Genomic DNA, 18,260 nt, shown 5'->3' with positions numbered 1-18,260 from the left:
GGGCCCAGATCTTTTGACTGGGGGAATGTGTGACATTGATCCACATTCGGTCCATCACTTGTTGTTTTTGCAATTGCCGCCCTAAGTGCGCTGGGGATGCCCAGACGTGGGTCCCAGGCACTCCACACCACTTGGAGTCAAGCTAGCCGGGCTGATGAGAGGTGTTACCTCGAAACCGGTCCGGTCCTCGGATGCTTGATTCCGTTCTGGGAAGGACATGGCTTTTGTAGTTCGGACTGGACTGTTCCCATGGGGCAACAGGGTCAGAGCTGATTTGCATATCGCCATTGTCTAACCCAGGGTGGTGTGGAGTGCAAAAAAACGATGGATTTGGGCCCAGATCTTTTGACTGGGGGAATGTGTGACATTGATCCACATTCAGTCCATCACTTGTTGTTTTTCCAATCCTGGGTCCAGCATCGCCGACAGCAGATACCTTCGTGGGACAGCTCGCACCTCCATCCTGGTCGCCGACAACGCCTCCTGGTCCGAGAGACTGCAGAGCCCAGCGTCGCCCACTCACCTGGTCGAGGTGACTTCATCCGGTGCCATTCTGGTGCCCATCTAATCACTGGCTAGTGATTCAGAACTTGGTCCCCTCTGCTTACAGGTCGTCTCCATCACAGATCCAGGCTTGGATCACATCAACAATCTTCACTGGTCGCCTGCCAGCAACTTCTTCTTTCAGGCTCCTGGTTCGTCAACGAAGAAACCCGACGACACTTGAACCCTATGCAGCCGCAGCCCCTGGGATAGGTAAACCGAGTACCACGGTGCTCCAGCGTAGATCCACTCTCTAAGTGTCTAGATCCACTTTCGTTTTTGACCTACCTAGTCGGGTTCGCCCGAGAACACTAACTTTGTAATTTCTAGTAACCATAGACTTTTTCCCGCATTTCGCGTGAGAGTTTCCACTCTGCACACGACGTCCCTAGGCCTCCTGCTTCTAATCTAAGGGTTCAGCATTGTAGGTCCAGCGATTCTAAAGTCTATGAGAGTAGTACTTACCTGCTAGTAATTTTGCATTCCACTTTTAGCGTATATGGTTTTTCGTGCCCCTCGGGCATTTGTGTAAATTGTGCGACTTTCAGTATTTCTTTAAGAGCTTTGTATTGTGCTTAGCGCCCTGTCCTCATAAAGAGTCCAGGGCTGTTGTGTTATAATAAATATCCTTTTATTTTCATGACAACTTGTGTGGTGTCCTTTCACTTGGTGTTCAAGGGGTATATGTGATGGTATAACAGCTGGCTTAACACGCCCTCTAGAGTCTAGCCTAAAGACTGCTCTTGTCCATGCTACTAGGATAGCTGGTCTATACGGTTGACTTACAACCAATCATCAATAAGGGTAATTTGGACTGATACATAGTGATCACTAGAATAGTGAGCACTGCATATCAGGCCACTTTCTCACACTGCCGTCGCTCAATCTCCACGCAAAAAGGCACAGAGTTGACAGGTTCTAGTGAAGAACCCTCCCCTGTGGCTGCGACAGAAGATCCTCCCGAAGGGGCAGCCCGAACAGAGGATCTATGCTCAACTGGAGAAGCTTGGTGTGAGAATTTAGCCTGGCATATGCTGTCCGCTAGTTACAGTGGGCACCGTGCACCAGTCCAAACAACCCCTTAGAGGAGAAAGGTTAAAGACAACCCTATTTGAAAGCTATCCTAGTGGTAGCTATGGAGAGCAGCCTTCAGGCTAAGTCTTGAAGGAATGTAAAGCAGCTTGTTTTACCAGTCTATAATCTCTTGAATGACCAAATGAAAGGAGAACCACACCAGGTATATATATAAAATACATGTATTTATTAGAAACACACCCTTACTAGTCTCTTTATGAGGCTAGAGGTCAAAGCACATATGTTACACTTAATATATCACAGTAAATTAGTACAATATACCTTGAGCCCTAGGGGCGTGCCAAACCATATATTAAGAAAGTGGTATAAGAACCATGACTTGTCTAGACACAAGGCCTAGAGCCTGTAGAATCGCTGGGGCTACAAGGAACCACCCAAGGTAGTGACACAGGGGACCCACGGCAGACGCGTGCAATGTGAGGACACAGCCACGAGACGCCGTTGGCTTCAATGGGGAAAGTCACGGTTGGAAATTTAAAGATTTAGGACACTTAGGAGAGGACTTTGAGCAAACCCCTTTAGACTTAAGGGGTTCTAGGGCCAACACCCACGGGAGCACCGGAGTACTCGAGTTACCTAACCCAGGGGAGCCGGGTGCATATGTGTCTTTTGGTGTCAGGAATCATTGTTGATTTCAATGGCTATCTGCTGCAAAGTGCTGCTGCAGTCGAAGAGGAAAGTATCCGGGGTGATCCAAGCCTGGATCGAAGATGAGAAGAAGCTGAAAGCAGAGGGGACAGAGTCTGGGTCACCTGCCAGTAACCTGGGGCACGATAGACGAATGCCCCGGATGTCGGGTGATTTCAGGTTGAAGAGGTGAAGCTTGACTCTGCAGCCACGAGGACCAGGAGGCGTCGACTAAGACCAGGAGCTGGATTCGAGCTGTCCCATGAAGGATGTTGAGTGCTGCCGTGTCGGTGCCCGGATTGGACCCAACAAGCCTTGGCAACAGCAACCCACAAAGGAAGAGAAAATATGCTTTGGTGCGTACCAGCAAGGTCTGGGGGACTCACCAGGTGGTGGAGAGTAAGGCCACGTCTGGAGCGACCAGGGAAACCTAATGAAGGTCAAAGGTGTCTTCACAGGGACCCACCAGTCAACGGACCAGGGATCGCGAAGGTACCTCGAGCGAAAACACAAAGGGCCGGCTCACGGCACACTCGTGAAGTGTAGGCCAGCAATCTTCTGTAGAAAAGGTGCTCGGGTTTGGGCTACAAGTACTCCAATGGACAGCCTCAAGGGAAGTCGAGAAGCTGATGCACTTGCAAATATGCACGGTGTCCAAGGGTTCCCGTTCCACGGTACCCACAAGGGCTGCGGGTCTCAACTTTGCTGGGGACTCAGGTCAGCCTCGGATAAGTCTGGAAATCCACCTCCTGGGCTGCAAAGTCTTCAGAGTCCGTCGGGAGCTTCGGAGATGCAGACAGGTCAGATGCGTCTTTAGTGCCTGCCAAGCAGGGGAGTGACTCCTTTACTCCAAGGGAGATTCTTCAGTCATCTAGTCGTGTAGATCGTCGACGTTCCAGGATTTCTGTAGCAGAGTTTCGTCAGGGCGCCTGCGACAGGGAGATCACCAGCTGCGTGTCGTCGGCGTAGGACACCAGTTGGAGGCCATGGCTCTCCACGATCGATGCAACAGGCGCGACATACAAATTAAAGAGGGTTGGGCTCAATGACGAGCCCTGCGGCACGCCTTGGCCCAAATGCACCCCCCTTGAGTAGCAGTCTCCCTGCCTGACTTGAAAACTTCTCTCATTGAGGAAGTCTTGGATCTATCTCAGCGCGGTACCAGAGATGCCGCCACTGTTCAGACACTGTAGCAGGATGTTATGTGCTACAGTGTCGAACGCCGCGCTGAGGTCCAGCAGGATCAGCGCCATAGTTTGGCCTGCATCCACGCCCTCTCTCAGATGTTCCGTCGCCATGAGGAGGGCGGACTCGGTGGAATGTCGTGGCCTAAAGCCAAACTGCGTCGCATGGAGCAGTCCCCTTTCCTCCACATGCTTCATAATTTGGGTATTAACCACCTTTTCCGCCACTTTTGACAGAAAAGGCAGGAGGGAGATGGGCCTCAGATTTTCTAATACCTCGAAGCCCAGGTGGGATTTCTTCCTGAGCGGGAGCACCACCGCCTGTTTCCATCCGACCGGCAGCTTCCCCGATCCGAAGGACACATCGAGGACGTGCCTTATATAAGGCTCCAGGACTTCCAAACTGTCTGCCAAGCGTTTTGGCGACACCGGGTCCCACGGGGACCCTGATTTAACAGAGCGGCACACCGCTAATAGTTCCTCCGGAGGAGGGGTGCGATAGTGTGATATTTGCCCTGCCGTCTCTGTGTCCCCCACTACTTCCTCTAGGTCCAGTCCTGTGGGCCGAGTAGGGAAGGTCGAGTAAATCTTCTCCACTTTGGCGGAGAAGTAGTCTGCAATCCGGTCACAAGACTCCGTAGAGCAGCTCTCCGGCTCTGTGGGTGCATTTACCGACGTCAGGGATTTGTAAATGCCAAAGAGTTCCTTAGCGGAGTTAGCTATGCTAGATGGAAGACAGCGTTTCTTATTTGGGCGGGGAGTGAGAGTACAATCCGAATGAAGCAGACTCATAGGTCCCATAGTGATAAGGCGCTGGAAATGGCGAGGGCATGGGAGGCATTGGTAACGGACCTCCAGATGCTGGACGTGGAGACTGATTCGGATTCTATGTCCTCGGTGGGGGCGGAGTAGATACGAGTAGCTCCTCTCGAAAGGGTGGAGATCGGGCCAGTGGGAGATTCCTGAAACATAGGAGGTTATATTAGCTAATCCTATAAAGGATAGATGACTCATAAGCTTATTATACGTGAGAGTAGCACCTTGATTGCATTTCTTATATGCCTATGAGCGCCAGCAGTGGGGGTGGAGGGTGGGAGTTAACAGTTAGTGAGGAGGACCATGAATGAGGTATTGCTTGGAACTGAGAACCTAAACTTGAATGTGGCACTGTGTTGGTTAACAGACCGGATGTTACAGCATTAGATCTAAAATAGGTAATGCAATTTTTGATTATTGTTGCAATATTGTCGTGCCTCATTTGCAACGGAGTGAGAGACGCTTGGTATTTGTATTGGTCCTTCTTATGTCTTGTTTTTGCTTTAAAATAATAAAAAGATTTTTTTTTTTTTAAAACAAGACTCGCACCCAAAAATGAAGGACCCCAAGGGAAACAAGGAACATCCCAAGGTGAGTAGCCAGGGACCCCAAGGCGCAGAGTTGTTACACCAGGTCAAACGTCCATAGGATAACATAGGGTAAATCACAGTTGGATTTTAACAGTTCTAGGACCCTACCCAAAGGACCCCTATGGAACCACTTGGATCAAGGAAGGTTGGAGAGCCACCCCACCCGTGGATGCTCCAGAAACCACAATACCTACACAAGGGAGCCTAGGTGCATAGGGATGAAGTGATGTTGAACCGTCCCCAGACACAAATGGAGGTTCACAGAAGATCAGCAGCTACAGAGTCCGGTTGACCAGGCCGGTGGAACTAAGATGTGGAATCCAGATGAGAAGAACCTGACAGCAGAAGGGAAAAAATCCAAACCACACGGAGGTGACCAGGAGGCACAGGAGCACATTACCACCCCTTGTTGCAGCACAATGAGGTTGTAGCAGCAGCTGTGGAGCCCAGGCTACGATTCATGAGCACAGTTGCTCTCCACGAGCTTGACAATGCCAGTTGACGAGTGAAGGAAGGTCAGTGGCCGGCAGTACCACCAACGAGCCTTGGTAAACGCAAACAACGGTTTGGAGAAACGGATGTCTTGCATACCTGCAAGGTCTGTGGGACTAACCCAGCAAGGGAAAGTCAGGACTGGCCTCCAGCACGCAGGAGAGCCAGCAGGAATAGATGAAGCCACCGTGAGGACCCTCTGGCAGAAGGCACTTGGAGTCGCAGGGAGCCTAAGCCTCAAAAGCACACAGAAGATGTAGGCCCGCAGTGCAGAAGATGCAGGCAGGACGTTGTTCTTGGAGCTATGCAATTCTGGAGACAGGGTCTTCTTGGAGCTTGAAGATCTTTTGTGGAGAGAGCCAACAAACCTTGGCAATGGCAAACAGAAGCGGTGCACAGGGAGAAGGTTCATGTTGGCTGGTGAGGGATTACAAACGCCCAAGTTGCAGGGAAGACTGGTCAGGCCTGGATCCGGATCAGTGCTGGCACACCAGGAGTTGAAACGACTTCAAAAAAGAGATCGACAAAAGTCGAAAAAGGAAGGTTAGCCAAAAAGTGACTAAGGGTACCGCTCTCTCCAGATCTGCACTGGCTGCGTGCAGGGGTGGCGTCTAAGTAGATACAGCAAAGTAATTGAGGCGATCACAATGCCGACGACGAATGCAGAGTTGACCGATGCAACCTACCGACAGGCAGGGGTACTGCTGAGAAAAAATTCTCCAGATCCAGTCTGACGCCTGGGGATAATCCGATAATTCTAAGGTAAGGAATCTATAACTAATAGTCTCTTTCAGGTTGTTCCATTCAATGCAGTCTGGTCACACTTGAAAGCACTCCCATTCTACCTAATTCTGAAGGAGAGGTGATCACACCTCTGCTTCGCAGGAAAACCTTTGTTTAGCTTGCCCTGACGAGTTAAGCTCATCAGCAGGGGGCCAGAACACTGGGTACGTTCCGCAACAGCGCGGGCTGGGAGGCAGATCCTGTTACACTACACAGATAGGTATTGTGAGGTCCTCTGAGGAGCCCCCCAGTACATGGTACCATGCAACTAACGCACAAGTTACTACTTGTGTAACGATATATCATACATTAGTTGGTGATAGATTCCTTACCGTAGAATATCCCCAGGCGTCAGACTGGATCCGGAAACTTTTGCGTAGCAATACACCTGCAAGTCGGTAGGCGTCGTCCGCGGCCGTCGTCGGCGTCGTTAGCGCCGGAATGACGTCGCCGGAGTACTTAGACACCGCCCTCGCGCGCTGACGTCAGTTCTTATACACAGCTTTTCCACGCCAGATACGCAGAGCCATAATAGAAGCAACACTGGTGCCATGAAACTAGGGCCTTGAAAGGGGATGACCTTAACTCTAGCTATCGGTTCACAGAACGGGGAGGCTGGGTGGGTCGGTAAGGAATCTATCACTAACTGATGTCTCTTACAGATATATCGTTACACAAGCAGTAACTTGTGCATCTGAAAGAGACACGTTAGTGATAGATTCCTTACCTTAGAATAGATACCCCAGCAATACCAACCCCGGTGGTGGGTCTGCAAACCAATAATCACAAAAGAATGTCCTGGAGGACGGAACGACCAAAGAAGCCATCCCTCGGGACTTGGCTGTCCAGGCAGTAGTGTCTTGCTAACGTGTGCAGTGAGGCCCACGTAGCTGCCTGACAAATGTCCTGCAAGGGGACTCCTCAGCCCAGGGCAGTAGTAGTCTCCATGGCCCGAGTGGAGTGGGCCCTCAGCCCAACAGGAGGTTCCTTTTTAGCCAAAGAGTAGCACGCCTGGATGCACAACACGATCCACCGAGAGATGGTCCGCTTGTGCACCGCCAGTCCCTTTCTTAGCGCCCACGTAACAAAGAGTTGGTCATCCACCCGGAACTGGGGTTTGCGATCCAGATAGTAATAGAGCGCACGTTTTGGGTCCAGACGGTGGAGCCGCTCTTCCTCTTTCGAGGGATGCGGAGGTGGAAAGAAGGTGGGCAAGGTGATGGACTGCCCGATGTGGAAGGCTGTGACTACCTTGGCAGGAAAGAGAGTTTTGTCCGCAACACAACCTTGTCCGAATGGACAGAAAGGAAAGGAGGTTTAGAGGAAAGAGCCTGGAGCTCACTCACTCTCCTGGCAGAGGTGATATCAACCAGGAAAGCAGTCTTAAGCGTAAGAAGACGGAGAGGACAGTTATGAAGCGGCTCAAAGGGAGCGCACAGGTAAGTTAGAACCAGGTTCAAGTCCCACTGGGGCATCACGAAAGGAACAGGAGGGAACATATGAGTGATGCCCTTTAAGAATCTGTTAACAATCGGGGACTTGAACAAAGAAGGCTGATCAGGTAGCCTTAAGCCTTTTTTGCGGCTGCAAATGGGAGTTCCTCCTGTTTGCGACTGTAAAAAATGGTAATGGCATGTACGAATGCTGTTTTGCGAGTCACTGACTCGCAAAATAGCATTTGCGACTGTCGATATTAGGAAGGGGCTTCCTTCCTAATAGCGAGTCAACCATGCCATGAACTACCGGATTTGCAGCCACAAAACACTTGCAGTTTTGCACCTACTTCAAGTAGGTGCTAAACCACTCGCAAACGGGAATGAATCCCCCGGGGATTCCTTTGCCTTTGTGAGTATGTGAGAAAATATTTTTCCTTGGTTTAAATGTCTTTTATTGGTTTTATCCACAAAAGAAAAAAGTTGAGCCAACATGCTCCACCATCGGGTAGCAACCCGGTACATTATCGTGGTGTACTTCAGGCAGAAAGAACAACAAACAGGAATACAAAACACCCCTCCCCCGAACCCCTCTCCTCCTCACAAAAAAAAAAAAGGGTGAACTTGTGTCGATAGGGGTAATGCGGCCCAATAGGTATACCCCAAAGATGTCTAAGTGTTCGGCGTGGCAGGTGTGGGCACCGACGGAGGGTCCGTCAGTTGCAATTACCTAAGATATTTGGGACGAGTAAGTTCTGTGAATTCCAAAGACAACAGCGCTAAAAGGGGAGCCCAAAGGTCATGGAATGAGGCCCCGGGGTGGGTCAAGGAGAAAGAGAGATATCTTTTCCATCCCTAGTATGGACCACAGCCTATGTACCCAGCCTAGTCGGGTGGGCACGGTTGTGGAGTCCCAGTGTGTAAGGACATTCTGAACTGCCGCTTATAGAGTTAGGGCCATTTGCTTGCCTCTATATGAGACTGAAGCGGAAAGGTGAGAGCGTTAGGAAGGCCAAGGAGGACATAAGCCGGAAATCTCGGGATCTGTGTTTCGAAGTGGGAGTCAATCTCATCCAAAATTTGTGGCCAATACGTCCCCAACAAAAGGCAGTCCCACACCAAGTGGGTAAGAGTACCCGGTGTGCCGCAGCCCCTCCAGCATAACGGGCTACGCGAGGGATTGCCCCTATGGAGCCGGACAGGAGCTAAATACCAATAGGTTGCCAATTTAGTGGCCGTTTCGAAAGAGGCGACATTGCGGGCCGTACGCTGAGCTCGGTAATAAATGTCCCTCCATTCCTTCAGTGAAAGTTCCCTTCCCAGTTCACTCTCCCACCACAACTGCCCAGAGGATTTCTCATTGTCAAGGGGGGTCCTCAGGAATTTATACAAGTCTGATGTCAAATGTGCGTCAGTATGTCTCGTGATTAGCCTCTCTGCACCATCCCGCACCCCGTCCTGCAACACCCAATGCCTAATTTGTAAATAGTGATATCGCTCGGTTTCAGGAAGCCCAAGCTCAGTACGGAACTCCACAAACGGGCGTAGGCAAGAAAGGTCAAAGAAGTGCCTTATGGAGCGGGTAAACTCTGTCGTCCAGTAATTCCCCATAGTCAAGTACAAGGTGTAAAATTTGGGTTCTTGACAATGGGCGTGAAGGGGAAAGGGAAAGTCTTAAGTCCTCTAGAGGCCACCATCCTATCCCAGGCAACCATGACGGGCCAGGTCACCTTCGATAAATATAAACAGCGTTGTCTACTCTGACGAGGGAGAAAGGAGACTCCCCACAATGTACGGAACGCAAGAGCCCTGTCCATAAATAACCAATGTGACTCGGGACGAGATCCTTCTACTAATGTCCTCAGCTGGGCCGCCTGCCAGTACGCTACTAAATCTGGTATCCCCAACTTACCCTCCACCAGATCTCTGTATGTGAGATCGCGACGCATCCGAGCCCTGTGATCTCGCCAGATAAAGCGTTTTATGTCCCTCTGCATGGCCCGTAGGACCCCAGTGGGGGGCTTCAATGTAAGGGTATTAAAGATATAGAGAATTTGAGGCAACAACACCATCTTCACAACTGCAATCCGACCCAGACACGAAAGGGAATGAGGCCTCCACCTACGGAGGGAGTCACCTACTAGTTTCAAAAGAATCGAGTAGTTTAGTTGTCTGTTGAGAGAAACGGTGGGAGCCACCCGGAGGTTTGAATCATGGACCCATTGGACCTGAAAATTTCGCTGAAGGAGTTCCAGCGTCTCAGGCTCTAAGGACAGATTAAGAGCTTGCGACTTGTGCACAATGATCTGGAAGCTGGAGGCCATGGCAAATCTGACTAATTCATCAAAAAATGCCAGCAAGGAGTCCTGAGGTTGTTCTAGGGTCGCAACCACGTCGTCGGCATAAAGCCAGAGTTTATGTTCTGACTCCCCAAAGAACACCTCTCGTATGGATGGGTCATCTCAGATACGTTGGGCCAGTGGCTCCATAGAGGGTAAAAAGGAGCGGCGACAGCGGACAGCCTTGTCTGGTTCCTCTACGTATTGGGAAGGCCGCTGATGCCACTCTGCTCACCCGCACAGCGGCAGAAGGGTTCACATAGCTCTGAAAAATCCAGGCAATGAAGTGTTTGTGTAGGCCAAAATGAATCAAGGTTGCTCGAAGATAGGCCAGTGGACTCTGTCGAACGCTTTCTCGGCGTCCATCGAAAAGATCATGCGTTCCACCGGAAAGCGCTCTGAGCTGTCCATCAGGTGGAAAGGCCGTTTAGTATTATCTGAGCACTGTCTCCCGGAGACAAAATCTGATTGATCCGGGTCTATCAAGCCGGGAAGGTGCTTGGAGAGTCGGGCGGCCAGAATGCCTGTGAAGATCTTTAGATCCACATTAAGGATAGAAATTGGGCGATACAAGCCGCAAAGGCGAGGGTCCTTCCCTGGCTCGGGTATCCCCGGTATTAAGGCGTCTAGCATCGAAGAAGGGAAGGAAGAGTCCATAGTTAATCCGACGGAGTTAAAAACACGTGTTAGTAGGGGGGCTAGCTTCCCACAGAATTTCTTATAAAAACTGGAAGAAAACCCATCAAGACCTGGTGATTTGTTGTGCTTGAGGAGGGCAATCGCCGAGACAACCTCCTCCAACCGTTTGGGAGCCTTCAGATCCGCTGTTTGGGACAGCAGTAACTTGGAAGTAGCCACTCCCTGCAGGTATTGAGTCGGCTTCGCGTCAGGCAAGACTTGAGATGAATATAACGATTCATAGAATCGCCGAAATGCATCAATGATCGCATCGTCGTCACTGCTATCCCCACCACCTGGGTCCTGAATCAGCGTCACCTTTTGCGCTTGGCGCTGGGCTCTAAGACGGTTCGCAAGGAGACGCCCGCATCGATCGCCCCCCTACATAGAAGGCATGCTTAAGACGCAAAGCTGCGTACTCCGCCCGTTCAATGTTTAAGCCCGCAAGCTGCGCACGAGCCGCCTTTAGCCGTCTCCAGATCCTCGGTGCTCCGGTGCGCTGATGAATACGCTCCAATTAGACTACCTCGACTGTTAGACGCTCGCGTTTCTCCCACCTATCTCTATTGTCGGCTGATGCAATGCTAATAAAGACCCCTCTAATAACTGCCTTCATTGCCTCCCATAGTTTATCAAAAACACAGCTGGGGTTGTCGTTTAGAGCTAAGTAGTCCGCTATGCTTCTTTCGACCTGCCGCACTACCGAGGGATGCTGGAGCATGGTTTCCCAAAGGACCCAAAAGCGGCGACCAGCACGGCTTGGGGGTAAGGTCAGAGAAAGACTCAACGCCGAGTGATCGGACAGGGGGCAGGGGAGAATCTCAACCGTGTTAGCACGCTGCGTGAAAGGGTGTGAAGTGAAAATGTAATCAATCCGGTTATAAGTTTTGTGAGGATGTGAGTAGAACGTGTATGCCCTTGTGTCTGGATGTCTATGTCTCCTATGTCAGTCAAGAGTCACTTCCCTGCCTTGGACAAGGTCCCCGCCTGACCCCATCTTTGCGCATAACAATGCAAGTCATATCTAAGACCAGGTTGAGGTCCCCTCCCAACAGAACTCGTAAGCTCCTGAATGACAGTCTTTATAAAACCCTCCTGCCCACTATTGGGAAGTATATGTGCCTAGGGTGAAGGTGTGGGCCAAAAACCTCCCCTTAATTTCAGCCCGTTTACCACCAACCTGCCCCGGAAACTGGGAGGAAACTAAGATGGGAAGCCCAGCAGTTTCAGAAGTAGCTGAAGAAAACATTTGGGTCCGGAACAGCCTCGATCGCAGTCGATGAGTATCGGCCGCGAGGAGGTGCGTTTCCTGAAGTAGGCATATATGGGCGTCAGACCGCTCCAAATAGGACAGGAGTGCTCGTCGTTTAGTGGGATTGTTCAGGCCTTTCACATTCAAGGACACAAAGCAGATATCAGGGCCCATATAGGTAAAGAACCAACTGTGCTGTGTCGAACAGCACCCGCTTAGTAGGTGTAGGAGGTGCACAGGGACCTATGAGTTGAGCCAGCGTAAACATCGGAGGAGGAGAAAACCCAATGAAGAAAGGAAACAACATAACTGAAATACCCCAAACTAACCAAACAAGAAAATCTGTCTTGAGTAAACTTCACAAATGTCCCAGGCAAACTGAACTGCCTGTGTAGAGACGTGGGATGGAAAGCAGGAGCCCTCGCCGCCCCCACCACCCTCACCCCACCTGGGCCCGGCCATATCAGCCAGAGGAGTCCCACCACACGGCTAGAACAAAAATGGACAGTAGTTGAAGAGGAACCTAGGTCAGTCTGTTGAGGTAAGGGCGGAGTCCTCCGACAAAGAGCGAAAAACTGCAGAGCGTTCCCGGGCAATGGCATCTGGGCCCGGGCGGGAGACTGGTGGGGAATCCCCCGCCTCCCCGCCCTCACCCCCACTCTCCGCCAGCGATTGCTGTCTTCTTGTCAGTTGGGGCTGTCGTGTTTCTCTGAGCTGTCGTGGGCCACCCCGTGATACGCAGGAGAGGAGATGCTTCTTCCAAAGAGCATATTTGGCATAGCTTACCATCCCATTTGAAAATAAGTCTGAATAGGTGCTCCCAGGAGTAAGCAAGGTCTTTAGAACAGAGAAAGGTGGTAATGGGCCGGGAGAGTGGAGGCAGCTAGGTCTTGGAAAAAAAAAATAAAGCAGTCATAGACATGGTGGTCGGCTGACCCCAGCAGGCCACCATCCCTGTGAGTACAAGCCATTCATAATGGGGTCGCAAATTGTGCCTGCCTCATTAATATTAATGAGGCATGTATTTTGCCACCCCATTAGACATTGTTGTACATCTGAACTTGCGAGTTGCAAACTGCTAGTCACAAAAACAACACAATTTGCAAGTCGCAAATTGGTGGGTCGTACATCTGGCCCCTAGTCTTTGTTGAAAAATAGATAGCCTTCCTCTGGGTTCTGGAAATCGTTTGCCACAGGTCAGGCGTTGTCTTCTTTGCAGGGGTTTTAAAGATAGAGACAGGCTACAGCTGTGGTCAATTCAGTAGTCTTCTTCAGGCTTTGCTGCACAGTGTCTTCTTTGTCCCTCCTCTTCGTAGGTTGCGGGAATCTGAGGATCAGGGTTCATGGGATTCCCTAAATACTGAATTTAGGGGAGTTACAGGTACAGCCAGATGGTAGCCAATGGAAAGTTGCCTTTAGGGTGACTAAACCAGTTGAATTTCCCCTCCCTTTGGGAAAGGGGCATCCCCTAACCAGATTAGGCTAAAATCCTTCCATTCAAGATGGAGGATTTTCTATGGACGGGTGTCACCTTGATCCAGGGCACCTTTGGGGTGTTCCAGGCAGAGAGGAGCACGCTTCTCTTTCTTACTAATTTTCCCGCCGACCATGCCACCAAAAGTAGAGAGGCCCTAGCTAGCATGTCAAAAGACAGGAAGCCTTTGAGGCTCACCACCCTGAATGCTATTCCTGCTTGGGGCAGGTGTGAGGCACCACTACCACAAGCAGGCTTTGTCCCTGACTCACGAGAGAACAGAGGCTCCCACCTCAGGGGGTCAGAAACATGTGTGAGTGGCAGGCTGGCGCAGACCAGTCAGCTTGACATGAGGGAGTTGGTCGTTTTTCAGGGGGCATTTCTATGATGCCCTATGAGTGCATTATGTATTAAATCCAGCACTGCATCAGTGTGGGTTAAATATGCTGTGAAGTGTGATACCTAACTTCTTAGCATTCAGTCAAGCCATCATTAAGCAGCGGAGTTCATAATGACAAACTATCGGCCCATGTACTCAATATGGCTTCACTGCACTTACAATGTCTAAGAATGGACCTAGACACTGCAAGGGCATATTGCTAATGCAGCTATACCTGCAAGAGGGGTGGCTTACCTATGCCACAGGCAGAGTTCTGTAGGCTTGCCACACAGGGATGTGTGCCATGTCGACTCTTACGTTTTAGCTGCACAAAAACACACAGTCTGCAACTGAAGGGTATATATGTTAGTGAGGAGTCTCTGAGGGTGGCACAATACATGCTGCAGCCCTTACAGACCCTTTCTGGTGACAAGGCCCTTGATACCAGGGGTACCTTTTAAAAGGTACTTATATGTAGGCCAGAGGGTGCCAATTGTGGCAAGAAAAGTACAGGTTTGTTAAAGAACACAGGCACTGGAAACCTGATTGGCCAGGACCCAGTGCACATTCAATCAAAGTGCATCAGATATCAGGTAAAAAGTGGAGTTGTAACCATGCAAAAACAGGCACTTTCCTACACTTGTGCTATGCCTTTTTTTATGTGTAGTAGTTCTAAACAAAGATGGCTAGCAAAATTCAGAACACAGAGGGTACCATCTAATCAGTGAGAATGAATCATAATAATTAGACATTGTGGGTATGGTCCCAATTTATACATGCTGTGACAGATTAAATAAATGTGGCCCACACTGCTGACAATTTCCCTAGCAGGCAGGACCTCCTCAGTGTGGCCACACTGGGGTAAAGCGGAAGCTAAGCCACCTAAGCTCACCTTCGAGGGCTGCAGGGCTGGCAAATGCGGCGACCCTCCTCATGAGGCCGGGAAGCGGCCACACAGACGGACTCACCAGATATGCAGGATGACAGCATACGTTCTCTACTGCTCGAGGTAAAATCCCGCCTAAAGACCACTGACTCTAAAATTGATCATCTGACGCCTCATCTTGAACGGGTCAAATAGCAGGTCAACGCACATGATACCCACATAACGCAGCTAGAGGCTAGGGTCTCCGACGCAGATAATACTGGTGCGGGGAACCGACAATGACTTCTGAAGATTGATTAAGTCCTAGAAATCATCAGTGCAAAAAATGAAGATCTTGAAGCCCGTTCCCGCAGGAATAATATCCGCATTATTGATATCCCTGAATCTATCTCAATTGCTAAACTGGAGGACTATTTATAATCTCTGCTACACAAACTTTTTGGCACAGTTTTGTCTGACCTCTTTATTATGGAACGGGCGCAAAGGTCTCTTGACCCACGACCTCCACCAGGGGTCCCTGCAAGTCCAAGGATTGCTTGCCTGTTCAACTATCGCGACCACGATTCTATCCTTCGGAAAGCCAGAAAATGGGCAAAGTCAGACACCGAAGAAACATGCTCTCATTCTACACCGACCTCACTCTGACTGGGCAGGCTGCTGGGAGAGACTTCTCCACTAAGCGGGTTCTTCAACAATTGCACATCACATATGCCCTATTGTACCCTGCCAAGCTACACATTGACTCTGGTGACAAACCCTGATACTTTACTGACCCGAAGGCCGCCTTGACATTTGCTAAACAACTGCAGAAAGCCTTGCCACGTGACCATCATACATCCACTGAAGATGGATGCATTAGTGACAATGATTGACCTCGATGGCCGGGAAGCGGTGCTATAGGCGCTGTCCTGCTTATGATGGACCTCGAAACCAATAGGCTACAGTGTCCGACTATACAATATGGTCTTGCTCCTGTTTAATTGTTGCTGCTCAAAATCATAAGCATCCCTCCTCACTGCGAACTTCAACTTTCAGCCATCCTGCCTTATTGGCACCCCATGGGGATAATTCCCATACCCTATTGACACTTTCCAAGTTGGGGTTCCTTAGGTGGAGGGCAGCATGATTCTCAACCTAGTTGGAGGTTTGGAGTGGAAGGGGGAGTGGGGAGAGGACGGGATGCTCTCTGGGGGTATAGCGCAGGAAACTTAGGATCCTGGGATTTGTTAAATTGGTTTACTTGTTCAATTTTGAACATGATACAAATTGCATTCATTGATAGTCACACTAGGTTATATGACTGTCTCTTGGCACTACAATGGACAACGGACGGCACAACATTGCACCCCCCACCAGACTTTGCGCATGACGGAGGTGACTTTTTTAATGTGGAATATCGTAGGCATGAATGAAGATGGTAAAGCGCGTCTCATACATACATACCTCAACAGACATAAGGCTGACATTTGCTTTCTAAAAGAAACACACCTAACAGCTGCCAACGTTGCTAGATTGCACTTCAGACACTGGGGGGAATCCTACTCTTCGTTCTACTCCAACTACACTAGGGGTATTACTATACTATTCAGAAGAGGCCTGCCTTGGCGCACTACGCAAACTCACAGACGCTGAGGGTAGATATGTGATACTTGCCAGGACTCTTTACGCCCAGGCAATAATCCTGGCAGCAGTTTATGGTCCAAATACGGACAACCCAGAATTCTACACTCACATGTGGAGGCTAATCTCTTAAATTGCCCAAATGGGTGTAGATTTTAACATTGTACCTCTAGGCACACTGGATCGCACGGGTACGCGTATACAGCACCCTCAGGCTACCGCTACACTGCAAACACTTATGCAGGATAACATACTGACGGATGCCAGGCAAAACACTCAGCCGACAAGCGCAAAGGGACCTGTGTCTCCACCACACATGATTTCTGGTCCTGCATCGACCTGTGGCTGGTCACTCGGGATGTAGCATGCTGGGCCACGTCCGCTGAGCACCTGGCGCGTACCCTATAAGATCTTTCCCCGTTGCATTTGGGTCTACTTATCCCGCCAACAGCCACCGCATGTTTGCATGGCGCCTTCCTCCCCACGTGCTGCGCAATGCTGCATTCAGAGAGGAACTGCGCTGTGCCATTATTTAATTCTTTGAACTAAACACAGTCTCGTGGAATCACCCTCGACCCTCTGGGAAACCGTTAAGGTGGTGATCTGGGGAGAGTGCATCGCTAAGCAGTCTGGGGTGCTCAGATCTATTAGAGGTACCCTAGAACAGCTAGTGGCAGATATTAAGCTGCTTGACCAACGACATCACGGACCCTTCCCCTGCTACACTGTCAGACATCAAATTAAAGCTGACCGAATAAAACATGAAAGCTGAGCGCAAGGTGGCATACCTCAGCAGCAAGGTGCAGGCCCGCCAGTACGGGGAGGGCGAGCGCCCCGGGTAAACTCTGGCGAGCCTATTAAGAAAGCCATACACCTCCTCATACATAACAGAGCTGTCGGATGACACAGCGAGAAGGACCACGTCCCCGTTTGAAATATTCACCAGAGTTTCGACATTTTATTCCCAATTGTACACTGCTGGAACTGAGACACCTGTGATGTTATAGAGCAATATTTTGTGGCTCAGTGACGAGTATCACGAATATCTAGACGAGCCATTCACCACCGAGGAGATAGCAAAGGTTATCGCTGGCTTCCCGGGCGATTAAGCACCAGGATCGGACGATCTGACGCCCGCGTTCTATTAAGAATATGTGTCTATTCTTATCCCTCACTTTGACGAAATGTACCATGAATCCGTCATGCTAGGCCAATTCCCCCCCTACTCTCCAAGAGACACTGATTACGCTCATTCTCAAACCTGACAAAGCACCTGAGTGCTGCGATTCGTATCGCCCCTTATCATTAATTAAAACAATTAATAAGATATATGTCAAACTGCTCGCTAATCGACTTATCCCCGTTATGTATCTAATAGCTCACCCAGACCAGTCTGGCTTTATTCCGAGGCCGTGCCACATCGCTTAACCTTCGCACCATCTTTTCTATAATGCAACAGATCAACCCTTCCATGCCAGCTGTGGCGGCCCTGCTGGACCCCACCAAGGCATTTGATTCACTAGAGTCCCCCTTCCTCTTTTTGCTGCTTAACCTTCTGGGCTTTAGCGCAGCCTTCATTCAAAAAGTCAACTTACTCTATACAATGCCAACAGAACACATTAAAGTTAACGGACATATCACAGATCCTATAACTATTACTAGGGGCACTAGGCAGGGCTGCCTGTTATCGCCAATGCTATTGGCTATTGCCATGGAGCCCCTTGCGGCGCGGCTGCGACATCATCATACGCAGCGTGGCATTGGGTTCTCAACCCGCAGTTTGGTAACCTCCATGTATAGGGACGTCGTATTGTACATACGCGAGACACAGGAAATCTGGCACCAATGACGAGAGAGGTGATACGATGTGGGTGCCACTCTGGGGTAAAAATAAACTGGAATAAATTCATTAATTTTCTCCTAACCAACCCGACACTGCCCTTCCCCACGGAATATCTGATAAAATGGGCCACGGGAAGAGCTCTAGAAAGCAAATTGTGGTAAAACCATGGAGTAGCTGGAAACAAAAACTCTTATGTGGAAAAACTTTCCACTCTCCTTGGCGGGCC

General features: G+C 50.0%; 1 protein-coding gene across 1 annotated transcript in view; it reads right to left on the bottom strand.

Moving 5' to 3' along the window:
- TSPOAP1 (TSPO associated protein 1) overlaps positions 1-18,260 on the bottom strand; it is a 2,768,302-nt gene that overhangs the window by 1,688,236 nt on the left and 1,061,806 nt on the right. The gene's annotated exons all lie outside the window — the stretch shown is intronic.

The sequence above is a fragment of the Lissotriton vulgaris genome, chromosome 2_1, assembly GCF_964263255.1.
Source record: "Lissotriton vulgaris chromosome 2_1, aLisVul1.2, whole genome shotgun sequence".
NCBI classification, from domain to species: Eukaryota; Metazoa; Chordata; class Amphibia; order Caudata; family Salamandridae; genus Lissotriton; species Lissotriton vulgaris.
The sequence above is the reverse complement of the archived record's forward strand: the minus strand, read 5'-3'. Positions and strand labels throughout refer to the sequence as shown.